We start from the raw sequence: 16901 nt of genomic DNA, 5'->3' as shown, positions 1-16901 counted from the left end.
TCCTACATGAGAAACATTAGAACAGTGTAATGGACCAACAGTTATGACATTAATAACAAGCAATAGATAATTAGATGCATTTGCATATTTCAGTATGCTCTGCTACATTAGTTCAGTGTTCCCAATGTACGTTATATCAGAGACCTCTGTAACATGAGTTCCTCTGTTCTTACTCCTTTGATAGATTGCTCCTCTGACTTAGAGGGCAAAAAAGATTAAACTAAACACAGTATGGCTCTATGTTAAGTTGCTTGCCAGTTAACTAGTTTGTCTACACCACGTTTAGTAGGCAGAGTTCTCTGTAGGAAAGTGGAGAGCCGAGAATGGTAATTGAAAATAAAGAGGATATCTGTTTGAATCTCAGTACACAGTGTGGGAAAGGTTTTTGCGTAAGTGGTAGAGGCTGTGAAGTTATCCAGCAAGATAGGAGACAACATTAACAAGGGCCAAGGTTTAAGGATCAAAGCAAGAAAGAGCTCACTGTTTTTTCTATCAGTTTTATTTCTCAAAAAAGTATTCACTGCTATTGCTATAATAAAACATAAAATGGAATAAAGCAGACAGTCCATAAAATCAGTAACTTTTCATATTTGAAAGTCTCAGAAATATCAGTTTGTCTTCCACCAGCTTTAAGAAAAATGGGAGCTGGTTTTTGTTTCTTCCTTTCTACATCTCCTCAGCAGCAGAATCCCTCGGAACTCTTCTCATGGTGCGCCTGCCTAAACCTGGGAACTCACCCATGTGAAGGCGATACAGTTCAGGCCCTGGAGCCAGATGCCCTCGCCTCCAGCCCTCAGTCTGCTAGTAGGCCTTTGCCTCCCCACTTCCTCCTCAGTAGATGTAGACACAGTGTCCCCATGGCACGGATACATTCTCCAAGTTAACTAGTAAACCATGCCCTGCAACACTGGTCTCATGTTCCCAGCTTACCCTCCACAGGAGCCTTTCTTCCAGAGCTCCACAAGAAGGCAGCTGCGTGTGGCTTCCAGTCCAGATTCCCGTTTTGTTGACAAAGGCCTTTAATCTGTTCACTCTATCCTTCTATAATCTTGTTCTTTACTCCCCTACACACGAATTCTGCTTTGTGCCAGAAAAACTTCCTGCCGACCCCAACAATTTCCCATCTCCCCATCTTGCTGTGTTATACCAACTTTTTGTTTATTTGTTCCCCAGATATTTAAGGCTTAAAATTCAATTCAAGGGATTGGGATATAGCTCAGTGGTAGAGTAAGATTCTATCCGCAGCACCAAATAATAACTAGTAAATACATAGATGAGTTTAAGTGTTCCCACAGACTTTCATTATTTCTTACCCTATAAACTCTAAGACCACATTTTAGGCTTCTGTTCATCCATCAAAATTTCCCTTCTCTTTGCTATTTCTTTTGGTAAACTAAAATTGCTGTTGCAACAAAACTTCATCTTTTAAGGTCATGTAAGATATATCACTTTTCAATTATGACTATCCTAGGAAATGGCATATAAGTAGCAAAAGAACCCAATAAATTCCTTTTGCTTGATGTATAATCCTCAGATCCATAATTTGAAATAATGCAATTCAGTGTCTTCACTGTGCCCAGTCCACCTGGAGTGAAGACTTTCTGAATTCTTGCACATCAACAAAATGTTTTTCTGGAAAGTAGCACTGTGCCCAGGAACCCTGCTGTCCCACGTCCTGATCACTCTCATGACACACCTAAGAATTCATGCCTTAACTGGGAATGATGGTGCATGCCTTTAATTTCAGTATTCTGGTGGAGTCTGGAAGATCGGGAGTTCAAGGTCACCTTAGGTTACATAGCCACCCTGAGTTACAAGAGACCCTGCCTCAAAAGAAAAGTAGGACTGGACAGATGGCTAAGTAGTTAAGAGCACTGGCTCTTCTTCCAGATGACCCACATGGCAGCTCAGAACAGTCTATAACTCCAGTTCCATGGTATCTGACACAAACATGTAGGCAAAAAAAAAATGCACAAAAATAAAAATAAATCAATATTTTTAGATTAACAAGAATAAAACAAAACAAAACAAAACAAAAAGGTGTGTCTTGATTAGCAGAATTCTCTCCCCATTAAAGCAATGCTAAAGGGCAAAGAAGTTGAGATTTTCTACAACTTAATTCTAATGGAAAGAGGGTGCTAACTGGTGAGTATTTTCCCTTTTGTCTGAGGTTGTTTCTAGTTTTTTGTTTTTTTGTTTGTTTGTTTGTTTTTTGTTTTTGTTTTTGTTTTTGTTTTTGATACCGTTGATCCAGAGCAGTAACTAACTCATGGAGGAAACACTTGTTTACTATTGAGGATTGAGAGAAAGTCCTTATAAAATAACTGTAGAAAGAGCGTGCGGTGGTGGAGGAGTGGCCAGCTAGCTTTCCTGGCCATCCTGCAGTAGAATGCACCTGAAATCAGCCTTTTCCACAACATAGGTGTCTTGCTAGTTTTCAAAAGCACTGATCGTAGAAGCGAAATTAATGTTTGACTACAAAGGAGAAGCCCAACCCCTTCTCGGAGCTTTTTCCATTTTCTTTGGGAAACTCTTTTTTCATTTTAATAAACAAATTAAGCATTCTGAAATTCAAAGGCCTATACAAAGGAAGCAGTCTGTTCATGATGGATTAGTCTGATGTTTAAAAAGAAGGTGAAAAAAGAAATGCAAAACAAGCTGCCAGCGCCAGTTAAAGGAGAGCCAGATCACAGGTAACACAGGATTCTGGTTCGTCTGTGGGAGGTTAAGCAACGTTTGCAAGAAGCATACGCTTCGGGTGTCAGTGGTGGGAGGCTGCGGGGCTGTGTTTGTATATTATTCTTCTGAGGACGTGTTCACGCCCCCAGAAATTCCAACTGCTTAGATTTTTTTTTTTTTTCAGCTCCCATCATCATGCTCTGACTCTCAGGAAGAAATCTCACTGCTTCCTTGGTCCTTACAGCCTAAAGGACAGCACCGAGTCATTTCATTCGTAAAGGTCATCAAGGCTCAAGTCACTGAAGTGGCAAGCTCTTGCCGTGCTGCTTTCGGATCTTGGAAGTGGACTTACTTGTTCTTTATTATATAGTAAGACTGTGCAGGTATAAGCAATAGTTCTATGGAGTAGATGTGCCTAGGCTATTGGTCTAAAATGCACAGCGTAAGAGTCTGCGACTTTAGTTCAGTGTGTGGTAAGTAGCACACCACAAAATGTAAACAGTGACTCCTACAGGTGGCCAATTATCTTCACAATGATATATAGCAATTCACGTTGACCCAAAATACCTGAAACACTGATATTATCTGGGGGAGACTGTGGGGGCGCTAGTGAGTTCAGCTGCCCTGAGCATCATTTGCTCTGCTCTCTACTCCAAGGTTCGACTTCTCTTAGGGCTTTAGTTAATCTTCACTCTCCTTAACAATGATGCCAAAGTTCCAAACGTCCAGGTTTGTGCTACCTTCGTGGACATAAAGCCTTCCTTCAGTTTCAGTTCTCTTAGCTACAAAATGAGGTTAAGACGTTCTACATAGTGAGCAAGCTTCATAAATGGTGATAAGGATAAAATGTGCTGTTGGGACCATTCTGTGCTGGAAACGTATTTGTTTAGGTTTAGACACTGTTCCTCACAGACATGTTGGTCATGCCAGTATAAGAAAAACAGTTGGAGAAATGTGTAGAAATATATTTGAACATGGTAGTTGGTTTCATGAACAAGGCTATACACCCTCAGAACTCCTTATATGTTAGACTGAATATTCCTCTCAAGTGGGACACTGTCCTGTACATCATAGGACATTTGGAAGAATTCCCAGCATGCATTCAATTAGCACCCCATGCATTGTGACAATAAAATAATGCTTCAAACATGGCTTGATGCCCACTTCTCTCACCTTAGAGCAAGGGCAAACAACCTTGTAAACAATGACTGTTAGATGTCTATGTCACTGTCAAAACATTGTGGGAAGTTCCCTAAGGAGACAGAGTTCCTACCTTTGAGGACATTATATACAAGACAAGAGATGTATCCATAGTAAATGATTCTCTCATAGAAGTATAAAACTAAGACCTGGGAGGCACAGAAGGAGCCTGAAAGATCAGTGAGCAAAGCCTGCATTCAGTATGAAGAACAAGGGTCAGTTTGTTGTAGCATTGCTCTGGAGATCACAAAGGCAGCTAGGTGTTGGTTGATTCCACACTGAGAAGGAATTTCAATACAGTTGTTATCCAGAGAGGTTTCTGGAAGACATAGGCTAGCATTCCTTCAAAGCCATTGGATGAAACAAGTGTGGAAAAGAAAGGAAGGGTTGATGAGGAGATGTCACAAATGGTCCACAAGAAGATGTCTGTCCTACATGGCAGGACTCTCTTCTGTTTGATTTCCTAACCCTGTGATATTCCAACCTCTGTGAAGTCTGATAGTTCCCTTTGTTTCCTTTGTATTTCACCCCTTCCTGTTTGCAGGTGGGGCTCTTGGGGTATTGATACTCAAATCTCCTTGACTTGGTGGTATCAGAGCCAGTCTAAGTTTCTGGGAACTTCTGGTGGCCACGCCTTCCTATGCTGTTCTAAGCACCTTGATGATGAGCCCTGGCGGTGCACAGGATGAGGGCAATTGGAAACACTCCATGTATATGAAACCCTAGTTCAGCTTAGAGGCCAGCACTGCACGAGTCCAGATGAGACCATCCATCTAGTTGTCAGGGCAGGATTCAACAGTAGAAGCTGAGGAGTGCCTGTCATCTTGACAGTGTCCCTTGAGCCCACTGGGGGGCTTTTGAGGTCAGTGCTACATGAGAAAGCCTTTTGTCCCACTCTGCTTAGAGAAGTTGAGAGAGCCAGGGAGGATATAGATAGTGTTATGTAAAACACAATCACTAGAAATATCTCAGCATGTGTCTTGCTGACAGTGGGAAGTCCAGCTCCGAGAGAAACACTGTCAGCAATAGTGGCTATTTATGTGAAGGATTAAGCTAGAAAATGCTTATTCTTATTGATATTTTTGGTACTTCTCCCAGAATTGAAATTGTTTTCAATATGCTTTTTTGCTTGCTTGGACTTTTGTAGTTACAACTGATTCTTGTGAATGCATCCATAAAGTTTGCATTGACCACTATGCATTTCATCCTTAGATTATATGGAAATTGAGCTATTACTGCAGAAAGCCCTGCGTCAGGCATCAAAAACTCTAGATTCAGACCTCTGATGTATTCTCTCTTAGTTCATTGACCCGGAGAAAGTCACTAATCCTATTTGTCACCCCCAGGTATTAATCTAGTAGTCCTGGCTATTTCTTAAGATTTCTACGAAAATAAATATATGTGAAACATGGAAGCAGCTAAAAGAAAGAAGAAAAGGGGAGGAGGGGGAAGAGAGAGATTCCAAGGCACGCAATGTCCTATTTTAAAGGCTTGACCAAATCAAGGCACTCTTCACAGGGAGGTAAAAACAATGGTAGAAATTTTATAGCCTGTTCTCGTCACCCCAAGTCATGTATAACACTTTTCTCTTTTGGGGTGTTTTTATTTTTCACCGCACTGTATTACCTTCTTAATAATTGGTGAGAAGAGCTGAGCCTGGGAGTGCATGCCTTTAATTCTAGAACCTGGAAGGCAGAAGAAGGTGAATTTCTGAGTTTGTAGTCTAGTCTGGTCTACATAGTGAGTTCCAGGCCAACCAAAGGTACATAGTGAAACCTGTCTGAAAACAAAAACAAATATATAAAACAAATGTAATGATATGTCTCCTTACCCTATACACAGCTAGTGCTGATCATGAACATGCTACAGAACAGGAAGGAGTGGCCAACAGAAAGCTACAGACACTTAGACTCCCTATAACACCACCAAGTTGAGGGAATTGAGTGTTCATATCCCCTGAACTGCAAACAGGAAGGAGGGAAATAGACAGGGAACAAAGGGGACTATCACAATTCCTAGAGAAACTGGAGTAGCACAGGGTTAGAAAATCAAAGAGAAGAGAGTTCTGCTATGTCCGGCATCTCCTCATGAACCCTTCCTTTCTATCTACATGTGTACTGAGGAAAAAACAAGCCAGTGACTGAGCAACATACTTTTGGTGTGCGAAGAGCCTGGCTTAGTATCAGAAGTGTCAAACTCAATCTAGATTTTCCTTTTGGCTAATGGCCTTGCCTAATGGCTGAAGGGTTTCTCAGGGAGTCAGCCCACCTGGGGAAGCTTATTGTTAGGAAATTCTAGTGCTTTCTCTGAAGGGTGAGCAAGAGCTATAGGCTTAGGTGAGTTATTTCACTGACTAACAGACAGGGTCACTTGTGATCACAGACCTGTGAAGGGGGTCGCCGAGCTAAAAGGGCAGAATCCTTTGAGCTCCTACTGTCTACAAGAGTAGTCACTGAAAAAAGCACTTTAGTTTTAAATAAGCAAATTAATTAATTAATTGATGAAAAGCTTCTGCACCCCAAAAAGCATCTCTGCCGACACAGCAATCCAAATCAGACTAAATCAAACCGAAATGGAAAAAGCCCAGGTTTAATGATAAAATGTTTCCGGATGATTTTCCAGCTGCCCAGAGAGGAGACTAGAAAGAGAGATTTTTTTTTTTTGCAGGGGTGGGGGTGGGGGGGTGTTAAATACCTTGTGGGAGTGGTCTTGAGCATCTCTGTGGGAGGAGCACTGTTGGGCAGGCTTTCTGGGATAGGACAGGTTTGGGGGGGGAGAGAAATAGGGGAAAGGAACTTCCTCCAGAACAATTGTATCATATTTGCCTATGCAAACTTGGGACTAAGGAGTTAATAAAGTGATAAAATTGGTTGACAGCACAATGACAATGAAGGGGTTTTAGCTTGCTTCCTTTTTGATTGACTAAGTGATTTTTTTTCTAATAAGCAACAGGATTTTTTTTTTTTTTTTTTTTTTTACATTTTAGCTTCCTATCAGAAGGGTTTCTACCATCAAGCCAAGAAGATCCAGCTGTAATTTCATTGATGAGCAAGACATCTCTGCCAACTGAATTCGTATTGATTAGCATCTGATTCTGTTTGTCAGGAAAAAAAAAGAACTTATTCTTTAATGGTCTGTTTGGTCCACAACCAAGGGGGAATAATTGAGGGTGGGAGTGGATGGAAGGGGTCTCTTTTAGAAGCTGATGAAAATATATTAGTGAGTATGAGGATTTCTGCTCCCAGCCACATAACATCTGTAATCTTAGAGCAAAGTCTTGCATGAAGATGGAAAGCATGACTGCCTAGTTGTTGCTCTTTGTGGATGGGAGCAGTCAGGACCTGGGGTGCTTGGACTCCCTCCTTCTCTCTCTCTCTCTCTCTCTCTCTCTCTCTCTCTCTCTCTCTCTCTCTCTCACTGTAAGATTGGCAAGGGTCATTATCAGCAGGTGGAAGGAAGAATACCCTTTATCTTACAGCTCTTCTGTGGAAACAGGGCTACATGAAGGCAGGCCTCCTGCAAGAGTGTGAAGTGGATTCTTGACCTAGCAAAGCCATCCCATACACACACACACACACACACACACACACACACACACACACACACACACACCACACACACTTAAAGAATATCCTAGTATCTTCTAAGAACTTTCTCATAGCTTGTTTCATTTTATAATGCCTGTAATCTGGGTAGTTACCACCTCTGTTTTCAAATCAAGGCCTAATAACACTCAGTGACTCACCCAATATGTCACAGCATTTACACAGTAGACCTAAATACTGAGCTCATGCCTGAGGCCCCAAACCCATTGTCCTTCCCAGTATATGTTGAACTTTCTCTTTTGTTTCACTAAGTGGGGATGACATGCATGTCTTTAAGGGAAACCCTAGGCCCTTGTTGGTAATGAGTCTTTTCTCTAAATAAAACCTTTTGTCTTAAAGTTTTAGTAATTTATGAGTGTAAATATTTTTTTACTTAGTGTGAAAAGACTGTTAAAAAATAAATCAGGGTTGGTATTCAACCTAACACACATACCCATTGGCAAAGCAACTTGATGTCTCTAGTAACTGGATTCCCTTCTTTTCCATCATGTCCTGTGTCGTCCCATCAAGTATGGACAGCAGAAATGTGCATGATATGATTGACTAACAGAAAAAATTCGAGAATGACCTAAATGAAATGGATTTTCCTGAGTGATTGATTGAAAATTTACATGATTTCCCCTTTGCTTCCCTACACAGCCTTCAGTGTTTCTGACAAACTGTGACCCTCAAAGAATCAGATGTCACAATGCCTTTCGTGTCCTAAAATAAGTAACAAGAGGTAGGGAAATTTGCCTAAAAATATGAGAGCATCTTGCCTTACAAGCCCAGAAATTTCTGAGAGTGTCCCCTGGCCTCTAAGAGGTGACGGGAATTTGGTTACCTGAGAATGGACAAGCCTCTGGCCCCTTCAAGCATCAAGCAAAGGCATGGAGCAGGGCACAAAATGGAGCTATTTTGGTGATAACATTTTTGCAAAATAGACTTTTAACTCTGTGAGGGAGAATTCAGGATCCTCAATTCCATCTCCACTCCCTTCTATTCAGGTTACTCTTCTAGAATCTTATTTACTGTCCGTTAAGCCATGATCCCTTTTATAGACTGAGACTCCTCACAGGCACATGGCACATTCATTCCCTGTGGGTCTGGACTCTTACAGGGCTGACAGTGGGACACTGTTTCCTCCCTCATGGACTGACTTACTCATACGTTTTCTCACTGCTCAGCCACTAGTCACATTTGCAATTTTCACTCATGCATATCTGATTCCCATGTGGGTAGGTTTGCAACTAATGTCCTCTTTCTCTGCCTTGACCCTACATTGATGCCAAGTTTGTTTGAACATGGTATACTAAGGTGGCCAAACCACTGGAAACTTCTGAAGAATAACTGGCTATGATTTTCAAATGTTTCTTCTTGTGTCAAAGGGTCAGCTAAGGTTCTCTATGAGATGTCTGTCAGAGGGAAATTCTAGTTAGGAAGAAAGCAACCTCCGTGCATTGTCACCTCTTGTGTTTAAAGACTTGGTCACCAACTGATGGAGACATTAGGGGATCTCGTGGAACTTTTAGGAGATGAGACCTCAAAGGAGGAAGTGTGTCACGGGGTGGGTGTCTGGTTTTGAAGTTTGGCCCCACTTCCTGTTGGGTTTCTGACTCTGGCTGTGATGTAACCAACAGCCTCCTGTTCTGATTGCTGTGACTTCCTGCCATGATGGGCCATGTTCCCTCAAATTGTAAGCCAAAGGGACCCTTTCCTTCTTTCAGTTGTTTTTGAAAGATATTTTATCTGAACATCAAAAAATACAATTAATACATTACATGCAAAAGATATATGGTAAGTATATATGTGCAATAGAATAGGTCAAAGGTATATAATAAAAGAAAGACGACATTACTTTCTGAATAAGATTCTCCAAAACATAGGATAAGACACTAACCCGTCCCTACAAAGCTCTGTTTTACTAAGTTACACTTCAGTGACAAATTTTTAAATGAATCCCATTTTTCATATCTGGGAAATTGATGTTGAGACTATTATACTCTATCTCAAATTTTGGCTCCTATTAATGTAAAGTGAAGAAAATATTTTCTGCATTTGGTCTTCAGGAGAAAAACAAATAAAAATAAAAGTTTTCTAAAATAATCCATTTTATGTGGCATGTTATTTTTCTCCCTAACTAGGCAAGTTGGGATGCATAATGTCACATACTGCATTGACTCACAAAATATATTTAAATTATGGTTGGAGTAGTCTCTCTTTTTTTTTTTTCTTTCTCAACTGTATTTTTACCCTTTGGTGAGAAGCTTAAGATCAGTTTTGAAGGAGGTAGGGTGTAACTAAGTCAAGTGGATTTAAAGTGTGTCTTTTAGAAAAACAATAGGGGGGGACATTTATTACGGAATGACTCCAGAAATATATAGAGATCACAGTTATTAAAAAGGGAGGGAAGCCAATGTGTATATGCTAAAAAGATTTCAGCTTTTTATGAATATGTTGCTTGCCATATTATAAATGTATTATTCACCAACAGTGTATATATTGGGTAAAGTAAAGAAGTAATGATAGAATATTTAATGTGATCATCTTCAGTGTCCCAACCACTTGACCTGAGAAAGGCAGACTGACACTTCAGAGAAACAGTAAATGAGGGAGTAGCAATATAAATACATGAAGCTATTTGTCTTGATAAGTAATCATCAGTAAAGGTGTGAAAATCAATACAATTCTAATTATAAAATTTAGCATGGTGTGTATGTCTGTGTGTATGTACAAGATAATTCTGAACTGTAAATGATGGGAAATGGAACTGCAATAGGCAATAGAACTTCAGAAAAAAATTCCAGAGTTTAAGACCTCTTTAGAGCTGGAGAGATACCTCAGAGGTTGAAGTCACACAGTGTTTTTGCAGAAGACCTGAATTTGGTTCCCATTGGGTGGCTCACAGCCACCTGCAATTCCACCTGCCGAGGATCCAGTGCCCCCTCCTGGTCTCCTCAGGTAGTGCACTCACACTATGTATACATACCCACACACATACACACAATTTTTTAAGAACTTCTTAGAAATGTACAATCATCAGACCCATACAAAAACAGTAAAAAGATAGACTGGTAAATCACTGGGCCAGAGGAGAAAACCCAGAAATAAACACACACATACATGTGTTAACTGATTCATTTCAAAGGTAAAAGAATGAGTAAGTGGAAAAAGACAGTACTCTCAGCAAATGTTGCTCAAGCAAATAGCTACCCTTGTGCAAATTCAAATTCTGATTCATACCTTGTATTCTACACAAGTAAATCACAGATAATGTGAAACCTGAAGCTGAAAGTTCTAGAAAAAAATGGGAGAGAAAATTCTTGCTCAAACATCTCACATCTCTGAAAACAAGGCCGATGTTGATTTGCCCCTCTAATCCAGTAAGTGCAAAGTGGTGCCTCTGGCTGGACCCTCTGACTACAGAAACCACGTGGCTTAAAATTGATCCAAACATGATCTGCCATTATGATCCAGCTGCCAGTGAAAAGAAAAAAATCATGTAATGTCCTTGCTTTTTCCATTCCTGCAAATGGCCCCACTAGGCGCAGGTGACTATTTGGAGCCAACCTATATTTCAACCTTTGCATCAAACGAAAGTGCACTTCTGGCCCAGTGGTGGAAGAAACTCACGGTGTTCCACATCCTCTCCACCGCTAATGATTGGCTCCCCAGCACTCCCTCCGTAGTGGTCTGCAGCAGCTACATTTTCTCTTTGTGTGTCCATGTCTCCTTTTTATCTTACAAGACAGGGCAATTTCTTTGAAATAAGGTCCCTTTCTCTGCTGTAAGTGACCTGGAGTCATTCAACGCTGTCATTTCCCAGCTGTATTAGTGGCTCCAAATTCAATTTTAAGGTTCGTGAAAGCTTTCCCTTGTCCACCGTGTGTTGTGTTGCCTTTGTTTCAGTGTCCTGTAAGGCCATTACTTTGGGATCCTTGTCTCCATTTTAGCATGCATCTAACTTAGTCAGAGAGAACTGCTGTGAGCACGGCTGTGGTGCCTGGGGCCTGGCAGTGATCAGGGCATCGTAGTTGGGGCTTCTGTCACATCTTTGGATGCTGTGAATAGCCAGTAATGAGAACAGAGGGAAATGTCATGCTAGAGACTTGCGGTCTACATCATGCAAATCATCTAACAATATAGTGGAGATGCCATTATTCACAGTATATAGGACCACGAGTGCTTTTCCAACAGTAAACTCGAATAATAAGCAATTATGGGCATATTTTAAAATGCAGATGCATGCTTCTGATTGATGGGTGGGACGGTGTTCACCGTGATGCCATTGAAACATGCTATTTATGGTTGTCGTCAATTATATCCAAGTTTGTCAGGGAACAGCCTTGTGAAACTTAGCTTCCTTGTTTGTAAAATTTATGTCGAAGGCATCTCTGAGTTCAGACCCTTTAGGCCACCTGCCTGGTGAGTACTCAGAAATATTTTTCATTCAGTTATCCATGATTTTTGTCATCTAATCACATAAATTCTGTGCCCCATAATGGGAAATAGATTTCCTCTCGGGCGCCCAGAATAATTGAGTGGTCATGGCTGTTTGGGTTGAGAAGGATTCTGATGGTGTTCATACGATGCCCTGGATACAAGTTGGGGAATCTACATATGTTGCAAGTGTGCATTCTCTATCCCCATGTGTGCTCTGTTTCTTTATCTCCCCATTCCTCACTCTTGGTCGAATTTATACTTTTCAAATTACATATATATATATTTATATATATATATATATATAATAATATATATATATATGTGTGTGTGTGTGTGTGTGTTAATGTATATATTAATAAAGGAATCTAAAAGTTTGCAGTGCCAGTGTGTTTGAAATTTCAGCAGTTTATAATCATAGGAAAAATTAATAGGTACTATAAGACTCAGGAATTCAGTAATAAAGCCTCAAAACTAACTTATAGCTAATCTTTATTACAAAAATAAATGGATTAGTGCAATGGGTGTCTATCAGAACCTTCATGAAGTGTCTCCCTCCACCTTTATGAAACAGTAATGCTCTTTTCTTTTTTTACCCTTTGTGTGTCCTTTAATTCTGCTGAAAGGAAACATTCATGTTTACTACCATTTCCTGTACCTGAAAAATAATACTAATAAATAAATTATTAAAAGACTATGCCATGAAATCTACATTCAAAAGAGACTTATTTATATCAAGGGGGAAAGGAGAATACTAATAACTTTCTCTCCTGACACAGTCCTTGGCCACCTGTCTAAAAACAGGAAAAGATCTATTGCTTTCCTTCCTGAAAGTGTATTAAACGCAATACTAAATAACACCGGGCCTGAGGGTACAGGCCAGCAATACTAGCTACTTAGGAGATCAAGGCAGGAGGATTGCAAATTCAAGGCTAGCCTTGGCTACATAGTGAGGTCAGGGCCAGTCTGCTTAATTTAGTGACACCCTGAATCAAAGTAAAAAGTAAAAAGAGGGCTGAAGTATACTTCGATGTAGAAGACTTGCTTAGCATGCATGAGACCCTCAGTTCAGTTGCCAGCACTGTAATATATGTAAACAAACAAATAACTAAGCAAATAAACAAAAAAGTTCCTGTGTATATGCACAAAATGGCATTAGTTGCCAGCACTGTAAAATAAAGAAAGAAAAAAAGAGTTCCTGTTGTATGCATAAAATAGCATTTTCCATTAAAAAATTATCTGAGCAGATAAAATATAAACCAAAATTTCTGAGGAAGTTTTACTACCATTGACCTGGAGTCATTTTGATACCTGTGATAAAGCTAGAATCACTTGGGGAGACCACTGGTCATGCCTGCAAGAGTGATGGCAGCATCTCGATTACGTTAACTGGAGTCCATTTTCATTGTTGGTGGGGCCATTTCCTGCGCAAAAGATCCTGGAATGAATAAAATAGGGGAAGCAAACTGAGTACTAGTTCTGCTTCCTAGCTGTGGATGCGATGTGACCTGCTGCTTCAAGCTCCTATTGCTTTGACTTGGCCATGGTGGACCCTGTGCCTGAACACTGTACGTGAGAATAAATCCTTTCTCCATTAAGTTGCTTTTGTCAATGTATCATAACATTGAGAGAGGAAATGGTGATGCTGCTCTTGTCTTATCCTTGTCTATGCTTTATTTATTAAGTCCCTGGAAGTTTAATTCACTGCAATTCAGTCTTCTCATTCTGAGAAGTGTTGACCTGTCTTCAGGGCTTTCCTAGGGTGAGCTCTTCATTTTCTGGTAAGTGAAGCTCATGTTGCATGTGCATTGATTGTGTGTGAGATTATAGGTGCCTGGTAGGGTGAGAGTAGCCAGCCCTAGACACACCAAGAATGCCTGGTAAGGGTGAGTGTAGCCAGCGCTAAACACACCAAGAATGCCTGGTAAGGGTGAGTGTAGCCAGCGCTAAACACACCAAGAATGCCTGGTAGGATGAGTGTAGCCAGTCCTAGACACACAGAATGCCTGGTAGGGTGAGCATAGCCAGCCCTAGACACACATAGAATGAGTATTGGGAGGGGTCTTAGTAAATTTAAGTTTGTCCTGCCTAAATCAACAAAAACAGGAAACTCAGCCTAAGAGAATCTTATCTTTAAGCCTTAATAAAATAAAAGGAACATTACATAAAAGACCATTTCAAGATAAAAGCAATCTACATCCAGAATGAAGGTGCTCCAAGTCCTGCAGTGTTTCCTACTCTCTCTTTTCTTAATTCAATACCTCATTACAGCCTAGAGCCACCTTCCCATTTTTTCTGGTGATGTTTTTATATGGCTGGAATATAGGGTGGCTCAAAGATAGTCTATCGTGGAAACAGCCTGTGCCTCAGAAAATGTGAGAGTGACTATTACACAGAGACATTACTGTGCTCCCTGTTGCACTGAAGTCATCCTTTCCCCAAATCTCAGTATCACTAGGGCCCCAGATCTCTAATGCCTTTGTGGAAAAAGAGCCCAGAGAAAATGGTTCCCTCTGAGGCTGTGGCATTTGGGCCACTGCCACCTTACCATCAAATTTAGATAATGGAAATAAAAGGTAATCTTTATTTCACAAAGGCTGATTTGACCTGATATCCAAAGCCTAGCAATCACATGAGGGGCTGGATCAATATATCTGACATAGAAAATTCACAAGTTCTGGGTGAAGGTATTAACGAATTATTTTTGTTTAAAGACAGCATTTTCCTGAGAGAATTCTGCCTTCTGTCAAGATTAAGCTGTTCAGGCCTTAATATTTGCTGTGAAATAAATGCCTTTGATCCCACAGATGCCATGGAGACAGGGTGCAGGAGCCCATTACTCATAGAGAAAACACATTTCATGGGGTTGCAGGCATATGCTCTGAGTGTCAAGCCTGGACACAGTAGTCATTTTTGAACTAGAAATTGAAAGACCTGTACAGAAATGTTTGTTTGCCTAAGACCTAACTAATTCTTCTTGGAAGGAATGACAGTTCAATGTCTGTGTTGTTACATAATGTTTTTCTTGTTCAAGGTCATTGTTGGGGAGTGGCTTAACATCCATGTACACCACCAAATGTAGCCTTAGGCATGTCTGGGAGAAAACAGCTATTCAAAGCCAAGCCTGGATCCTCTTTAGCTTTCCTCCAAAGTCTTGGCATGTACCTAGTGCTCAGCAGAAATACCCAAAGTGAAGAAACTCACAGCTAATAAAAATGGATCTGGTGGATGTTTTCATAGTGCTGTGATTTCACATTCTTTCCACAAGGGGGCATCTGTCAGTGTATGGAAACATGGTTGACACAATATGGGACTTGGGCTATTACGGACTAGAGGGTAGAAGCTAGGGGTGCCCATACATATCCTGTGGCATACAGGGTGTCTCCACAACAAAAGACGGAGTATGAGGTCCAAACTGCCAGTGGTGTTAGTGTTGAGAAGGCCATGTAAGCCATTAGAATGACACAGATACCCTTCTCTCTTCGAGAGTTCACTGTAGATGGCTATCCCAGCTTAAAACCATGGGCTGGGGTCCTGCTTGCTAAAGTCATACTCCATACTTTACAACTGAGGTTCCGGGGAGACCTGAGGAGGTCTCGCCCAGCCCAGACTGGAGCAGGAGAGCCTGTATAATTTGAAAGTTCACTTCTGGAGACCCCTTCGTTTCTCCACATCTGAGGCATGCAATAAACTTCTTAGATGGTTCAAAATTGAGTGGAGGAAATAACTCCCATTTGCAGATAGAAGCCTGGGCCCCTGAAAAGGCCACGTTTTATATTCACTCCTGAATTTGTTTCATAAGGAACATCTGGAATGTCGCACCCTGTGGAGTTGCAGCCCCTTGTTTTCTTTCATTTTGTTTTTCTCAATGGACAGTAATTTCGAGGAGCTGACCTCATCTGAGAAGATTCGCCATCCTTCATCTCCAAGTCCTGGAAATGACTCTCTGTTTTAGCGATCATGGAATTTAAAGATATGTTTGAAGCCACTGTCCAGCCATCGCCATGGGACAGTGGTCTGATGAACATGAGTGATTCCAGAAAGAAGGCTTCTGCTCAAACACTCTGTCGTGTTGTGCAGCACAGAGGGTGTGGCCTTCACTGAGTGGAAGCAGGAGACGTAGTGAAGGGCAGCAAGCAAGTATCCTTTTCAGGCGAGGTACACAGATGTTCCTGGGGCATTGAGAACAGAGACATTTTCATTGGATGCTCCAGTTCTGAAGTGACATCATATTTCCACGGGGATATTCTTAAAATGTGTCTGCCAAGATGAAGACAGAGACAGGACTTTAGGGCAATTCCATTTCACTGAGCCTCGTTTGCAAGCTTTTACTATTTTTTAGTACCAATGTTTAGTGTATAACATTAGTACTTATATATGATTTCTAATTAACTCAAAAATATGATAAGACATGTAATTTCTGTGTAATACTTAGATTTAGGGAGGAAAAAAATTCCCTGACTGCTTGTTAGCATTGCAGTCTCCTGGTGGGGGTGAAGGTGATATTTGATGTCTAGCAAAGGTATTTATTTCAGAAATGTCTTTTCCCCATTCATTATTGTTAATTTGCTTTCTAATTCTTTCACGCTTTCTTACAGTTGTTAAGATTCATCTACCATCAACACTCCAGGTTATCATCTCTATGGTAACAGCATCCATTTCTTGAGCAACTTCTTGGCAGATTATGGGGCTTATTTTACATAATATTTCCTTAAGTTTCATGATAGCTACATGAAATGAGGGTCACAGCCTAGATTTTTGCAGGGAAGTGTGAGTCACTCACTTAAAGTTACATAACTGTTTGCAACAAGCTTACAAACAAAGATGCCCTTGGTGATAAATTCCAACAGTGTAGAAGACAAATGATGATCAGAAAGCTGCTTTTTTAACCCATGCAGCTATTCAAAAACTACATCTCTGATTTTTTTAAAACTGAATCTCTGTATTGCGTGGTGGTACACACACAAGCATACACATAAGAAAAATCACATAGACTTG

General features: G+C 40.7%; 1 pseudogene; it reads left to right on the top strand.

Annotated features, from left to right (window-relative positions):
- The first annotated feature begins 323 nt into the window (after positions 1-323).
- LOC113833524 overlaps positions 324-16901 on the top strand; it is a 28254-nt pseudogene continuing 11676 nt past the window's right edge.

The sequence above is a fragment of the Cricetulus griseus genome, chromosome 2, assembly GCF_003668045.3.
Source record: "Cricetulus griseus strain 17A/GY chromosome 2, alternate assembly CriGri-PICRH-1.0, whole genome shotgun sequence".
Taxonomy (NCBI): Eukaryota; Metazoa; Chordata; class Mammalia; order Rodentia; family Cricetidae; genus Cricetulus; species Cricetulus griseus.
Note: the sequence above shows the minus strand (reverse complement) of the source record. Positions and strands in the feature narration are given on the sequence as shown.